The sequence below is a fragment of the Schistocerca americana genome, chromosome 3 (genome assembly GCF_021461395.2).
Source record: "Schistocerca americana isolate TAMUIC-IGC-003095 chromosome 3, iqSchAmer2.1, whole genome shotgun sequence".
NCBI lineage: Eukaryota > Metazoa > Arthropoda > Insecta > Orthoptera > Acrididae > Schistocerca > Schistocerca americana.
Window position 1 is genome coordinate 309009616 of NC_060121.1, and position 15758 is coordinate 309025373.

At 44.5% G+C, this 15758-nt stretch overlaps 1 protein-coding gene and 1 non-coding gene across 3 annotated transcripts in view; both read left to right on the forward strand.

Moving 5' to 3' along the window:
- LOC124605112 (ecdysone-inducible protein E75) overlaps positions 1-15758 on the forward strand; it is a 469227-nt gene that overhangs the window by 146305 nt on the left and 307164 nt on the right. The gene's annotated exons all lie outside the window — the stretch shown is intronic.
- Positions 4139-4212, forward strand: Trnat-ugu. The gene has a single exon. It is a non-coding gene; the product is annotated as a tRNA-Thr (tRNA).

The window sequence follows — 15758 nt, forward strand, 5'->3', positions numbered from 1 at the left end:
GGTTTCCACATTTTCGTCCAATCCACGTATTTAGAGATATTGGAGACTGTGAAACGTTATTTCTTGCTTCTTCAGCAGGTGACAATAGTCCAATTTTGCAATGAGCAGCAGCGATTGTTTGCAGACTGCATTATCCCGTTGCTCTCTTTCCGCGGTAAGGTTTTTGATAGTAACAGCACATCGTTTGAATACATAGCGAAATCTTGAGGACTGGAATTTTTTGGCAGGTTTGTGAAATACTTATCAAAATTTTTTTATTATTGCTTCACCTCTCATTCAGCTGCAAGTCTTTCAGAATTCACATCTCTCAGACATCTTGCCTGTAATCTACGGTGCTTATACTGTAACGGTTTCTCAAGTGACACTACTGGGCTGTTTTATCCCATAAGCCACCCACAGACCATCAAAATTGTGGCGGTGGCGGAAACAGCTGAAATTAGGACAACCAAAATTTCAGCCTGCCGTAGCTTGAAGACTGACTGAAGATAGGATGAATGTTCGAAGTCAGTGGACCTTAAGTCCTCCTTCCTTTCAGGACTCTTGGAAATTTCTTTGCCATAGATGGCCGTCAAGGGGAAAATATACTGACGGAGAAACATCGCAACACTAAAAAATAATTAATGTAGGGTTATGACATTTCTGTAATACATTTGTCTAGGAAGAGAATAACATAGCATTATCACAAGTTAATTTATGCGCGAGACAAGCCATTGCAAATGTGAAATGCACTCCGTCTTCAGGCCACAAGTGGCCTGCCGGGAACATCCGAGCGCCGTGTCATCCTCAGAGGAGGATAGGAAGGGCGTGGGGTCAGCAGACTGCTCTCCCGGTCGTTATGATGGTATTCTTGACCGAAGCCGCTACTATTCGGTCGAGTAGCTCCTCAATTGGCATCACGAGGCTGAGTGCACCCCGTAAAAGGCATGGCGGCTGGATGGTCACCCATCCAAGTGCCGGCCACGTCCAACAGCGCTTAACTTCGGTGATGTCACTGGAACCGGTGTATCCACTGCGGCATGGCCGTTGCCGCAAATGTGAAATGTTGGTACATTAATGAGCGGTGTAACCGTTAGAATGTCGAATGCAAGCATGCACACATGCATGTATTGTGTTGTACAGGCGCCAGATGTCTGTTTCTGCGATGGAGTTCCATGGCTGTTGCACTTGGTCGGCCAATACAGGGACGGTTAATACTGTTTGTGGACGACGCTCGACCTTCGTCCGTAATGTCCTATGTGTGCTGGATTGGAGACAAACCTGGCTATTGAACAGGCCAAGGAAACAAGTTCATATTCTGTAGAGTATGTTGGGTTATAACAGCGGTAAGTAGGCGAGCATTATCTTGTTGGAAACACTCCCTGGAATGCTGTTCATGAATGACAGCACAACTTGTCGAATCACCGGACTGACGTACAAATTTGCAGTCAGCACTAGAGTGTTCCTGCTGTTATATGAAATCGCATCCCAGACTGTAACTCCACGTGTACGTCCAATGCGTCTACGCCGCAGACAGGCTGACTGCAGAAGGTCACCTGACCTCCTCCTAACCAACACATGGCCATCACTGGCACCGACGTAGAACCAGCTTTCACCAGAAAACACAACATACCTCCTCTCCACCTTCTAATGAGCTCTCGCTTGACACCAGTGAAGTCGCAAATGGATATGGTTTGGGGTTAGTGGAAGGTATGCTACTGGCTCTGAGCTGTCCTTTTAGTAGCCGTTTTGTCACTGTGGTGCTAGCTACTGCTCAGATTGCTGCTGCAGACGCAGTACGATGCGCCAGAGCCATTTGCCGAACACAACAGGTCGTCCTTCTTGGCGTCTGAAGCTCGGTGTTCTTGCGACAATACTTTTTCGTGACCACCGCTGCCAGCAAACAGACACTGTGGCGACATTCCTGCCAAGTCGTTCTGCAAAATCGCAGGAGGAACATTAAACTTCTCGTAGCCCTATTACATGATCTCCTTCAACCTCTATCGCCTTAAAAGCATTCTTGACTAACGTAAGTTCACCACGTCCCATCTCAAAGGTATCTACATCTACATACATATTCCGCAATCCACCATACGGTGCGTGGCAGAGAGTACCTCGTACCATAACTAGCATCTTCTCGCCCTGTTCCACTCCCAAACAGAACGAGGGAAAAATGACTGCCTATATGCCTCCGTACGAGCCCTAATCTCTCTTATCTTATCTTTGTGGTCTTTCCGCGAAATGTAAGTTGGCGGCAGTAAAATTGTACTGCACTCACACCACGTTCTGACTGCTTACTGCGCCATATTTTCGTCTAGTGGCAGAAAGCAAACTATTTTTTTTTTCGGCATACTCCGCGAGCGCAACGATTAATGAATATGCCTACAAAATGTCAGCGTCCTGCGATATATTCAGCACTTGGAACACCGTTAGTTTAATGATAACTACGCGGTACTAGAGAGTAGAGGGTATAAACAGCAGAGAAAGACAGAGAGATTGGTTCAAAATGATTCAAATGGCTCCGAGCACTATGCGACTTCATCAGTCGCCTAGAACTTAGAACTAATTAAACCTAACTAACCTAAGGACATCACACACATCCATGACCGAGGCAAGATTCTAACCTGCGACCGTAGCGGTCCCTCGGCTCCAGACTGTAGCGCCTAGAACCGCAAGGCTACTCCGGCCGGCGACAGAGATTGGGATCGAGCGAGGTGGCGCAGTGGTTAGCACATTGGACTCTCATTCGGGGGAACGACGGTTCAAATCCGTGAACCAATGTCCACGACTGTGACAGCGTGTATTCAAAGCGAACCTTATTTGTATCCTCATAATGGCGCTACTAGCGCCACTCTTATGCGACTGGTGCGAAATTTGAATAGAGGATGCGTTGAGCTGTTTGGGGGAAGAGACCAAAATGTGAGGTCATCGGTCTCATTGGATTAGGGAAAGACGGGAAAGGAAGTCCGCAGCGCCCTTTTAAAGGAACCATCCCAGCATTTGCCTGGAGCGATTTAGGGAAATCACGGTAAACCTAAATTATGTGTGCTAACCACTGCGCCACCTCGCTCGGTAAATTTGAATAGACATCATCCTTCAGATGTTGAAACACGCCAACCAAGTTTCGTTATGTTGGCAACTTCTTCTGGGCGTTGCGATTTTTTTTTCCCATCAGTTTAAATACTCACCCTTAAAATCAACCTAGTCGACTCTGACCAACTCCCATTTAGGATGACTAGGGAAAGAGCAGTCCGCCCTGTTTCGAGGCGAAATAAAAACAAACCCTCCGCCTGAAAACGAAAACTGCACACGTGAGTGGCCTAGAAAAGATACATTACAAGTCTTTCTCCCCTATGTCTGGTAGCTGGATGGGACGGAACTTGGTCTAGCCGGTAGGCCAGTTGGAGATGACGGTGCAAAATGGTGATGTTGCGGGCGGTGGGAGGCGTCCCGGCGCGCCACGTGCTGGCGTGTTGACAGTGTGAAGGGCACGGCCCCCGCTGCAGGGTCGAGCCATCGATCGCGCCGGCACGTGCGCAGCCGGCAGCCGGCCCTGACCGCCGCTTTCACTGCCGCCGCCCCGCCCCGCCCCCCCCCCCCCCCCGCAGGTGCACGCACTGCTCTGCGTACGCACTACGCACCGCCACACGGCTCGACCTTCGTAGACCGCCGCCCACCGCGTGTAGGTGGATGCCGCTCCATTCTAGTCCATTAAGTGGTGCACAACAGGCAGCGAGAGAACGTACAAACGTTGAGTTGGCGGGCGAAATACACAGTACGAATCACAACAAAGGAAACTAACGCAGGTGAAAGTACAAAGTAAAACAGACAGAAACGCTCCAGTAGATGTGAGTCCGCGCACAACTAGTTAGCACAGTAAATGCGTATATACTAAGATGGTATCTGTTCTTTCGAACATGTCCGAAAGAACAGATACCATCTTAGTATATATATAATTAAGGCTCCCCGGCCACTTGACCATCTTCTTTTGTGCGAATGCACAAACAGTGCCCGAACTCTTACGGGAAACGGCAACGCGCCGCGAGTAATGAGTATAATGGGCGGGGGCACTACGATTGTAGTGCGGGACAATACGTTGAGAATGTGGGTTTCGCGGGGGGCGTGGCGGAGATAAATCCCTGCAGTCGCGCTATCCTCTGTGTCCTCGGTGGCTCAGATGGATAGAGCGTCTGCCATGTAAGCAGGAGATCCCGGGTTCGAGTCCCGGTCGGGGCACACATTTTCATCTGTCCCCGTTGATGTATGTCACCGCCTGTAAGCAGCTAAGGGTATTCATTTCATTGTGAGTTCAAAGTAAATACAAATGTCTTGTTACGAACTTCCAATGCCTTCAATATGTTCTTCTATGCCGTACAGATGTATCTGAAACGCAAATTTTGGGTCGATTAGGTCTACAAGTTCGCTTCCGTAATTCTTCTCAAAGTTCGAGGCTTTATTGTGAATATTTTACAAAAAAATTAGGATTCAGCATATTGGCCATCGCTAACCATTACTTTCTTCCATCTTTGGGACAGCACACGAATCCCGTGGCGGACGAACACGGCGTCTTTTGAGGAAACCCATGAATCGATCCAATTTTGCACTTGTCCGTCGATCGAAAAGGTGGGGCAATGTGTGGTGAATACGGCGGGTCGGGTAGCATTTCCCATTTCACCGTTTCCAAGTATGTTTTGACGGGTTTTGCGACATGGGGGTCGAGCATTGTCATGCTGAAAAGTCAATTTTCTTCTATATCGCTGCACTGTGACCGTTTGTCTTTCAGTGCTTGGCTTAAACGCATCGGTTGCTTTCGATAGCTATCTTCTGTGATTGTTTCCGTTGGTTTTCGTTACTTCGAAAATCTTCTCTCTTCCATCGCCATGCCGGTCTCCGGTGTTCAAATCACCGTCCCTGAAGTGTTGAAACCATTATCTACACGTTCTTTCACTAACAGTTGTCTCACCATAAGTCTTACAAAGCATTTTATGAGCCTTAGCTGCAGATTATTTCATGTTAAAGAAGAAAATTAAAGCTTTATGATGTAATCACAAATGACTAATGTTTTGATGGCTTTATGTTTAGAAATGCTTAAGCTTACTGTATGACACTTACGACCTACCACCTGCACCACCACTTGCCACTAGTGCCATCTACTGCAAAACGGGGGAAAGCAAACACGTAGCCCTAATAATAGGACTCATATTTGACCTTTGGCTTACGGGAAAGAACTACAATAATGTTTCAGCGCGTTATGAGTTATAATTTAGTCTACAATAGTATTTGTTAAAGAAGTTGCTCCACGCATCACCCTCGCATTTGGATGCGCTCTTCTCTTCAGTAATTTTGCGGATTCATTGAAACACCTCTGCATCCTCTCTTAAATCACACAGTTAGTCGCTCCATTTCTTTAAATGCACAAACTTCAACGATGTACGCATCTTCTGAGGTGGTCCCAGACAGCGTAATCTAGAGCATTCAGCACAGGTGACTTAGAAGGCGGAGATACAGCCCCTGTTCGATATACCCATCATGGACAACAGTGATGCATTAGTTTTCATTCATCGACACGAAAATATGCCGGTTCCTATTCAAGCATGTACAGAATTCCCTAACCATGGATCATGTGGACAATGAGAACGCAATTATTGTTTTCCTAATTGCGTTTTGCTATAACATTATACATGAATGCGTTGCTATTGTTCTTTCGGACAATCGAAGATAGAGAAAGAAGAAAGGAGAGAAAAGGGAAGTAACTATTGATATCAGATGCATCGGGACGAACGCTGTCGTTGCTCATTCCGCATAAAGTCCCAGTGCAGCTAACATTTATAATTCCTTCTCTTTCCTTTTCTTTCTCCCACCTCCACCTTCAGTATATAATATTCTAGTTCTCGCACCCTAGCTTTCAAAAGTCTATCTTTCCACCTTCTTAGGTCATATGTCCTCGCCTGAATAGCACACACGTCCACACCGCCTAAGCCCTTTTTCTTCAATTACGTCCATTACAGGGGTGCCCAGGTTCATTCTCTTACGTATGTCTTCCTTTTTAATTTCATCCCTTAGTATCAGTCTACAGCAACACCTCCAAAACCCGATCTCCACTGACCAGAAGTTTCCTGTAAATCCTTAAGTTATTCCCCATGTTTCTGCTTCGTACATTGCTAAACTTTCTCCAGCAGTTTAAGTATACTACTCTTCCTTTATGATACAATAGGTGTCTTCTATAAAATTCTATTTAATTGCTTGGTTGCTAGACTAGCTCGGCCATTGTGGTTCTTCATTTCACTTTAATTAACTCCAGCTCAGTCAACAATGTCTCCCAAGTATTTATAAAAGTCCACAGACGTTACTGTCCCACAGTCTAACTCCGGTCTTGACCCACACCTCCAGTAACCAAATACTCCGATTTCTCCAAATTAATTGTTCAACCCCATTTCTAATAGTCTCTGTGCAACTTTTGAACCATGCTGTTCATCATCCTCACCTACAAAAATGACTTTGTCAGCAGCAAAAACCAAAGTATTTGCTTTGTTATAACTCCATTCTCAGATCACAATGTTTATTTGTAATCAGTTAATTAATTTCGGTTGATCGGTCGGTCGGTAATGACCATCATAACAGTCTCTCTTCATGTGCAGTATGATTTTGACCGCACCATCACATGTGATGGTTAATATGTATAAGGCAACATTTTTCTGCTCAGGCTGAAGATGGTCATTACCAACCGAAATTAATTATCTGATTACAAATAAATATTTCGATTCAGGACAGGAATTATAATGAAACAAATATTTTCCTGGATTGCTGAAAACTTTTCATGACAATGTCACATCTTGTGAAGCAAAAGTAAACAGCATGTCGTCGTTTATAGACGCACCTTACTACGACGGAATCTTTCTCTAAAAGTAAGATAGAAATTAAATATATTTTAAATAATGTAGGTGCTATCACGCATCCCCGACGTAACCATTTAGACATTTTCCAAACATTCTCGTACTTTCTTTAATTCTAAAAGCTCTAGCAACTTGACTTTAAACAACTCACTCCATTCTTTAACATTGCAGTCCGCAATTTATATATGGGAATGCTGTCATAGGCTTTCGTAACGTCAACGAAAAGATCATGATGACCTCCCGCCACGAACTCATTCTCTTCTTCTTCGTCCACAATCAATGATTCGACTCTCGAATTTATAATTTTCCTACATCATCTGGAGAGTGAATTTTTTACACTCACTACTCTGTAGTCTGAGCCCAATTGTATGGGGAGTTAATCGAATATTTTACAGTTTGTCCAAATAGAATAATATTTCATGCTGGTTTCAGCGGCTGCTCGTAGCACAAACTAAAAATTGTCGCTAATATCTCGTTTGGGGGTTAGTGTTTACTGCGACGTTTTTGTTTCTGTTATCGAATCCTTTCGATCGCAATTTAAATATCTTAATTAACATAGCCAGATTTGCAACGTGTTTACATCATTTTCAATCGTATACAAAGGTGAAATGCAGAGTGCATACCCTGAAAATAGTTGTGTTAACAAAGATATATTATTTTCAGCACAGGTTCTGTACTGGTAACGTATTTGGCGCTTCCAAATAGCTGAAGATATCGGAGAGAGTGTATTTCCATTTTCTTCGTGATTTTAGATTTAGTTGTGCGAGCATTGACGTGTTCCGTGGCATCTTCCTATGTCTAACGTTTCGTCTTCCAACGCTGGAGACGTCTTCAAAGGCTATAATACTTCGTTGGTTGCTTTTCGAAATGTAACAACCTCAGGAAGCAGAACTTTAACAAGTACACGAGCGGCTATTGGACCGAGACATCACCCGACCGCAGTCATACGCTGTGGGGTCTGGCTGTCGCTTGTTAAGGAGCTTGCACTGCAGAAGAGTTGGTGCCGTTTGCTTTCAAAGCCCACAACTTGTCTAGTTTCCGTCCTTCTTTTCTGTCGAAGGTCTTTTTGTGCTTTCTGAATTTCTATCGCTGCTCTGTGCTCGCCAGCAGGTTAATATTTGGACCTTGATAAAATCGTAGTATCGGATAAGCGAAATTGGTGATTCCCTGGTCCCAGAGTACGTTTTGTTGCTGTTGATTTATCCGTGTTCCCCAGATGATAATTGGTTTTGTGCTCTTTAAGGGGGGAGTTAATGCATGTTTTCGTTGTTCCTACGTACGCTTGACCGCATGTGCATTTTGTATGCTCCTGCTGTGGTGAGAGATGAACGTAAAAATACTCAAGCACCTTTTTCTCTGTTTAAATAGTGTGTCAATGCCGTCTGTCATTTGCGCCCAGATGAAACGAAGAGTATTACGACTGGGAGGAAAAACTTCCCCTTTAGCTGGTTCTTTATCGAAGGATGGTCCAGATTTTTTACGATGTGGTGCCCTGCTTGCTTTCTTAGTAATGGTAGCCATAATTTTCGTCAGGATGGCAGAGAGAGAGCTACGACTTGGTAGGCGGACTGGCCTGTAGCGGCTTGGTCAGCGAGAGCTGTCCGGAGTGTGTGTTAGAGCGAGAGACGAGAGGGAAGGGAAAGTGCTGCCCACCCTGATGGGGAGGTCGCCGATCGATGTCGTCAACACGTGCGGCCTCTGCCGCTGCCCCTAAGTCCGCCCGGGCAGCCAGAAGGAGTCGCTAATGCCGTTACACGCACTCTCCTTGCAGCCGGCTTGGCTCTTACTGCGGCGTACGCGCTGGAATGATATTTTATACGACGACGAAGTCCAAATCTGAATCTCAGACTCTCTCAGGCGATACTGCACCAGCAGAGGCCGCGCCACAGTATCGGAACGGCCCCTCTCGACACCAGTCGAGGTCTGTCACTCACACGGTGTTTATCTACCAGTGAGCTACGTTCGCGTTTTACAGACATAGAGATTTCCTTACTTATGTGTTCGGGTCAATACCGTAAGCTTAATAAGGAGAAGAGGTACAGGAATGCAACTCTTTATTTTTATACAAACTTATTTCTTTTAATTCCATCATCCAAGCACGGTAGAACTTCTTCCCCTGTGTACAACATAGCTTTTCGTGGAAGTCACCGAAGGCACTAACAGTTATTATGAGTGTTCTTCTATTAGTCCGGCATTTAGCAATTTCATCCCTACATTTTTCTACACGAACATGTAACTACAATACTGGCCATTAAAATTGCTACACCAAGGAGAAATGCAGATTATGAACGGGTATTCATTGGACAAATGTATTATACTAGAATTGACATGTGATTACATTTTCACGCAATTTGGGTGCATAGATTCTGAGAAATCAGTACCCAGAACAACCACCTCTGGCCGTAACAACGGTCGTGATACGCCTGGGCATTGAGTCAAACAGAGCTTGGATGGCGTGTACTGGTACAGCTGCCCATGCAGCGTCAACACGATACCACAGTTAATCAAGAGTAGTGACTGGCGAATTGTGACGAGCCAGTTGCTCGACCACCATTCACCAGACGTTTTCAATTGGTGAGAGATCTGGAGAATGTGCTGGCCAGGGCAGCAGGTGAATATCTTCTGTATCCTGCAAAATGCGGCCGTACATAATCCTACTGGAATGTAGGGTTTCGCAGGGATCGAATGAAGGGTAGAGCCACGGGTCCTAACATATTTGAAATGTAACGTCCACCGTCAATGCGAACAAGAGAAGACCGAGACGTGTAACCAATGGCACCCCATACCATCACCCCGGGTGATACGCCACTATTGCGATGACGAATACACGCTTCCAATGTGCTTTCACCGCGATGTCGCCAAACACGGATGCGACCATCATGATGCTGTAAACAGAACCTGGATTCATCCGAAAAAGTGACGTTTTGCCATTCGTGCACCCAGGTTCTTCGTTGAGAACACCATCGCAGGCACTCCTGTCTGTGATGCAGCGTCAAGGGTAACCGCAGCCATGGTCTACGAGCTGGTCCATGTTGCTGCAAACGACGTCGAACTGTTCGTGCAGATGGTTGTTGTCTTGCAAACGTTCCCATCTGTTGACTGAGGGATCGAGACGTAGCTGCACGATCCGTTACAGCAATGCGGATAAGATGCCAGTCATCTCGACTGCTAGTGATACGAGTCCGTTGGGATCCAGCACGGCATTCCGTATTACCCTCCTGCACCCATCGATTCCATATTCTGCTAACAGTCATTGGATCTGGACCAACGCGAGCAGCAATGTCGCGATACGATAAACCGCAATCGCGATAGGCTACAATCCGACCTTTATCAACGTCCGAAACGTGATGGTACGCATTTCTCCTCCTTGCACGAGGCATCACAGCAAGGTTTCACCAGGCAAAGCCGCTCAACTACTGTTTGTGTATGAGAAATCGGTTGGAAACTTTCCTCATGTCAGCACGTTGTAGGCGTCGCCACCGGCGCCAACCTTGTGTGAATGCTCTGAAAAACTAATCATTTGCATATCACAGCATCTTCTTCCTGTCGGTTAAATTTCACCGCTGTAGCACGTCATCTTCGTGGTGTAGCAATTTTAATGGCCAGTAGTGTAATAACAAACGCTTTGCCGAAATGACGCCTTTACCACTTTTCTCTTTTGTTTCAGGTAAGTCAGAGGGAGGCCGATCCTCATTGCTGCTCGCTACAGGATCTGTCTCAGAGAATACGGTACTGGGCGGTGTTCGGCCATTTCAGGTAAGTTAGATTTCTTACGTTGCGGACCACCTTATGCGATATCCAACTTGGTACATGCAGTACTGTTGGAAACCCCAGCTGCCAATGTCATAGAACGAGACGACGTGGTAGTGTTACTGGAAAGGGTAAGATTCAAATTAACATCAAAGCATCCCGCCTTTTAGCTGAATAAATGTAGGTAGATGCCAGGACAGTATCGAAGACATGCGGGGTCAACATGGGTACTTACAGATGAACACCGTAACATACAGAAAAATGTTGAGGAGACCTTTATTCAGCAGTGGATACCTAACCGGTAATGACGGCTTAGAATTGTTGCTTTTAAGAAGGTTCTGCACGTCTTTCTCCGGACGTTCTCCAATAGGGCTAATACCCCGTCGCTGAGGACCTGCATTTCGACAGAGCGTTCTACTCTAAGCCTCTCCTGTCTCTCATCGGCGATGATTACTATAATACATCTCAAAATCCCGATTCTGTCTGACTGCAAGATTTACTGATTAACATTTTGAGAATATCACATCTTATAAATATTTAGGGGTCGTTGTAAGAAGTGAACACGTCAAATCAGTGTCAGGAAAGATGAATAGAGGTCTTAGAATTGTTGGAAGGATTCTGGGAAAATTCAAGGCATCTGTAAAAGAAATTGCGTACAAAAGGCTAGTGTGGTCAATTCTGGAGTGTCTTCATTTACATCAACGCCATGTGATCAAAAGTATCCGGACATAGTAGACATTCATATGCAGTGTGTCCACCCTTCGCCTTTATGACGGCTTGATCTCTGCTCGAGATGGTAGTGATGTTGGACGCTGGGATACGGAGCGAAGTCGACGTTCTAATTCGTCCCAATGGGTTGAGGTTGGGTTTCTGGGTAGGCCAGTCCATTCCAGGAGTGCTACTGTCCACAAACCGTTGATTCACTGAGACTGCTTTATGGCAGGGTGCAATGTCATGCTGATACAGTCAAAGTTTCCGAAATGATCCTCTATGTACGCAGTACCCGATGCTGTAAAATGTGTTCATATCCTTCCACAGTTGGCGTTTTCTTAAGCACAATAAGGAGACCACAGCCTAACGACGGAGAACACCCCCGTACCATTACACCCAAACCCTTCCAACGGATTCCCACAGCGTATAGCGTGATTCGTCACTCCAGATCACTTGTTTCCAGTCGCACACTGTCCAGTGAAGCCATTATTTACATCTCCTCAAGCGCCTCTTAAAACTGACTAGAGAAATGCGTAGCTTAGGAATGTGTGCCTTATGAGGAGGTGCTCTACCATTGTACCCCATCTTTTTAACTGACAGTCATTGTGTTCGCTAGACCGATGGTAGCACTTCGCAGTTCACGAGTAATTCGTTCCTATGATTTCATGCGATATTTTTACATCCCCCTCCGCAATGCTGGACGGTCCTTTTCCATCAGTAAATGAGGCCTATCTGTTATCGGTTTAGCAATGGTTTTTCTTTCGTGTTTACACTTCATTATCCTACCAACAGTAGCCAACCTGGCCAACCTAATAAGAGCTGAACTGTCTCAGATGCATCTGAATCTCATGTGAGTTCCAACAGCTAATCCTCGTTCGAAGTCACTGAGTTTTCCTAACCGACTCATTCTGCTTTTACCGCTTCTCTGCTGACAACTTTCCAGTCCCCGCCTTCTCTTATATTGCCAGTGTCGCCGCTCGTGACGTGTAGCGGTCAAAACCACACACATGGGGACGTCAGGATACTTTTGATAGGGTAGTGTCATATCCTCAAGCCACTGTACAGAACATGGCGAAAGGTGCTTCCATATATTCCCGCATTTATATTCTCCCGAGTATCTCTATTATACTTACGCTTGTGCTGTTGTGTTATAGCGTAATGTTACGTCGTGTTACAACGTAAGTAGTCACGGCAACAGGCATCGAACGAATTCAGGAACACGCTGCTAGAATTGTACAAGAAAAATATCGCCATTAAGAAAGTGTAAGAAAAATAAATCGGGAATCTTAACTGTTAATCATTGGAAGAATGAGAACGTAATTGTTGTGTTACCGTTTTAGGTAAACTCAGAGAGCCTGTATTCAACGAGTACTGTGAGAGTATAATGCTCCCACCATCCTTGTATCCCGTGCAGGGGCCATGAGAACAAGACAAGAGAGAATAGGACGCGTACAGAGGTACAATTCTGAGCCCTCTAGCGGCAGAAGCTGCAAATATGTAGACATGAAGAATGAAGATTTAGAATGCTAATAATGTATGTTTCATTTAAAAAGCTTTAAGAGTTTTGACATAAAAAATTCGGAGGCATTACTTTTCAGGACGTCCTCGTAGAACAGAAAGGAAAACCGAAAACACTAGTACGATATAGCCTCCACCACGCACTGTACAGTGACTTGCGAAGTATATATGTAGATATAAGATTCTCATGATCTCATCCAAAATAACTGATGTCGAAATTTTATGTTTTTCTATTGTACAATTTCTTTTCCGCTTTAAAAATTGGAGTGTCATTTTTATGTAAGCATTACTTCACCCCTTTTCCCTTGCAGAAATTTCCATTTTACGTACGCACTTGTACGATGGCGGTTTGCCAAGAGTGGCAATAACTTACGCAACTCTGGGTGAAAATTGGGCAGGTTGACAGTATTGCACCATTGTGGTATCACCTGGAGGAACGCGTCTTCCGATGTTCCGTTGTCCTGCAACCTTGCGCAATCTCAACGTTCTGCTTTTATTGGGTACCAGTGCATTTCACGATAAACTGAAACCATTTTTCCAAGCGTAATATAAAAAACAGCCTCACAATGTAGTCTCTGCATCATCCGCTATTCCAAGTCTCAACTTTTGAACTACTACTCTCCCTTACTATGAGAGTAGTGCGTTTGACGGTGTACCATGATCTCGCCATAATTTTTCAGAACACAGACACGGAAAAGTGATTCTGTTTTTTCTAAAAGGCTCTGGGGAGATCTTAGTTCGTAAAGATACCCAGAGGGCCTTACAGTGTTCTATTCGCCAAAAGTATTATGGGAATGTCACAGAGACAGTTACAAGTTATTCCATCGCCCCCAAGTCGATGGACCTGACTCCATTGAAGAACTTTTTTTTCGTGTAACCTCTTTCCCAACCCCGTGGGATTACTAGATACGTCGTACGTCTCAGTATTTTTTTCTAGATACTAATGTATTTTTACGTAAATTTTGGTAAAAATTTCTCCGGGTTTACTGAATTACACTTATCTTTCCATATCACCCCACTTTCACCCACAATCCCACTTCTAGTCTTCCTAAGAGTGTCTTACCTGCGCAGTATTTTTTATATATAGGGTTCTAAGTGTATTTCAAAATTCTCTAGGCGTTACTGTGCTATGTTCCAGCATACGGACAAATGTATACGACCATTCTTGACGAGCACTGACCAAGTTTCGATGTACCGTAGAAAAAACATTTAACATCCGTAAGGTAGACAAAAAGAGTTCAAGGCACCTCTCTCTTTGTGTAAAATGCCTTCTACTCACGCCACGTGATGCACATGCGAAAATTCTCTCTCTCTCTCTCCCTCTCTCTCTCTTTCTGTGTGTGTGTGTGTGTGTGTGTGTGTGTGTGTGTGTGTGTGTGTTAAGTTTGATAATTTACATGTGTTATATCCTCTGCTCTTGGACACGTTTGGCTTTTTCGTGTTTTATAAGCTGCTAGCGGAAGAAATACTTCATAATACATAATTCATTCAGCTCAGCGTTATCGTCCGTTCTTAATTATAGACGAATGTTACGACCGTTTTTGGGAACTCGTTTCTGAATAACCGACTGTATATCTTTCTCTAAACTAAAAATCACACGGCTAATGATTCAGGAATCTCTTGAGAAGTTCAAGAAAGAATAGGCAACCTCGATTGCAAAATTCTTTCTTGCTTATTTAATTTACGATGCGTTTCACTCTCATAGGATCATCATCAGGCATTGCATAGAAACACTCGAAGGTCGCAGGCAATTGTACAGAAACTCCCGCAATCACGATTTTGCAACCGAGACTGCCTACTTTTTCTTGAATTTCTCTAAAGCCGTAATTTGTAAGTACGAAAGCAGTCTTTAGTCGTGTGCGGAAGTACGACCATTCACGCAAGATATGCAGACAGAAGACATTTTCACTGTTTATTCTTCCAGCACTCATCAAATCATCACTGAACGCACAATACAGTGATCGTAAACGCGCCTTTCGCACTGTCGTTCGCTCGACTGCGCTGACGAGCTGTTCAGGCAGTTATTCTCTCACACAAAGAAACGTTCGCCACACCTGTATCTCCGCCTTGCACAAAAGGCGGAACAATAATGTACAATTTAAAACCGTCATTGTTTCGTAATGCTACTCGTCATCATTCTTGTCTCCCATTCTGTGCCACGTGTTATTCCTTTGTGTTGGCGTGTCCGCATTAGGGACACCTGAATCGTCGATCAAGTATGTCACATTTGAAACAGGGTACTCCCTTTTTCAGTTTTTCTTGTTATAACCTTTTGGAAACTGCAGAGATTTTAGTATTTGTGGTACCTGAAAGTTAATAAACACGACGCGTACTTATAATCGGACACATGTACGAGTTAGGAAACAATGTGTTTGCGTAGGTTTCCGCGATCTGAATCAGTTAACGGAAATATCCTGGCTGTGGTACTGCGCCACAGTGGAAATAACTATCACCGATGAAACTAACGTTTCGGCCACAACTGCAGTGAATTCCTTCTGGGCCGCCACTATAGCAAGAAGAAGGCCACTGTGACCGTGACCGAAACGTTGGTTTCCTCAGTAGTAGTTGTTTACAATACGACGCAGCACCATATCCGGCAAACGTTCATCCTTAAAAAAAAATATGTATTTCTTGTTGGATTTGTTAGTAAATGTTACATAATAGGTTGAATGTATTCTCAAGAAAAAACGTTTTGAGTGTAAGATACAGCAAAACATTGACATCTCTGGTACATTACATGACAATAACCTTAGTTCGAAATTGTTTGAACTTGGTTACTCAGTTCCTATTCTCCGAATGTCTCCGTGATACTTACAACTGTTAATTTTAGTTTTATTCTCATTTTATAGCACAGTTTCGGTCTTAGTCCGCTTTCAAGTAGGTATCCTGTTAGAAAGTATTTTTTAAAAC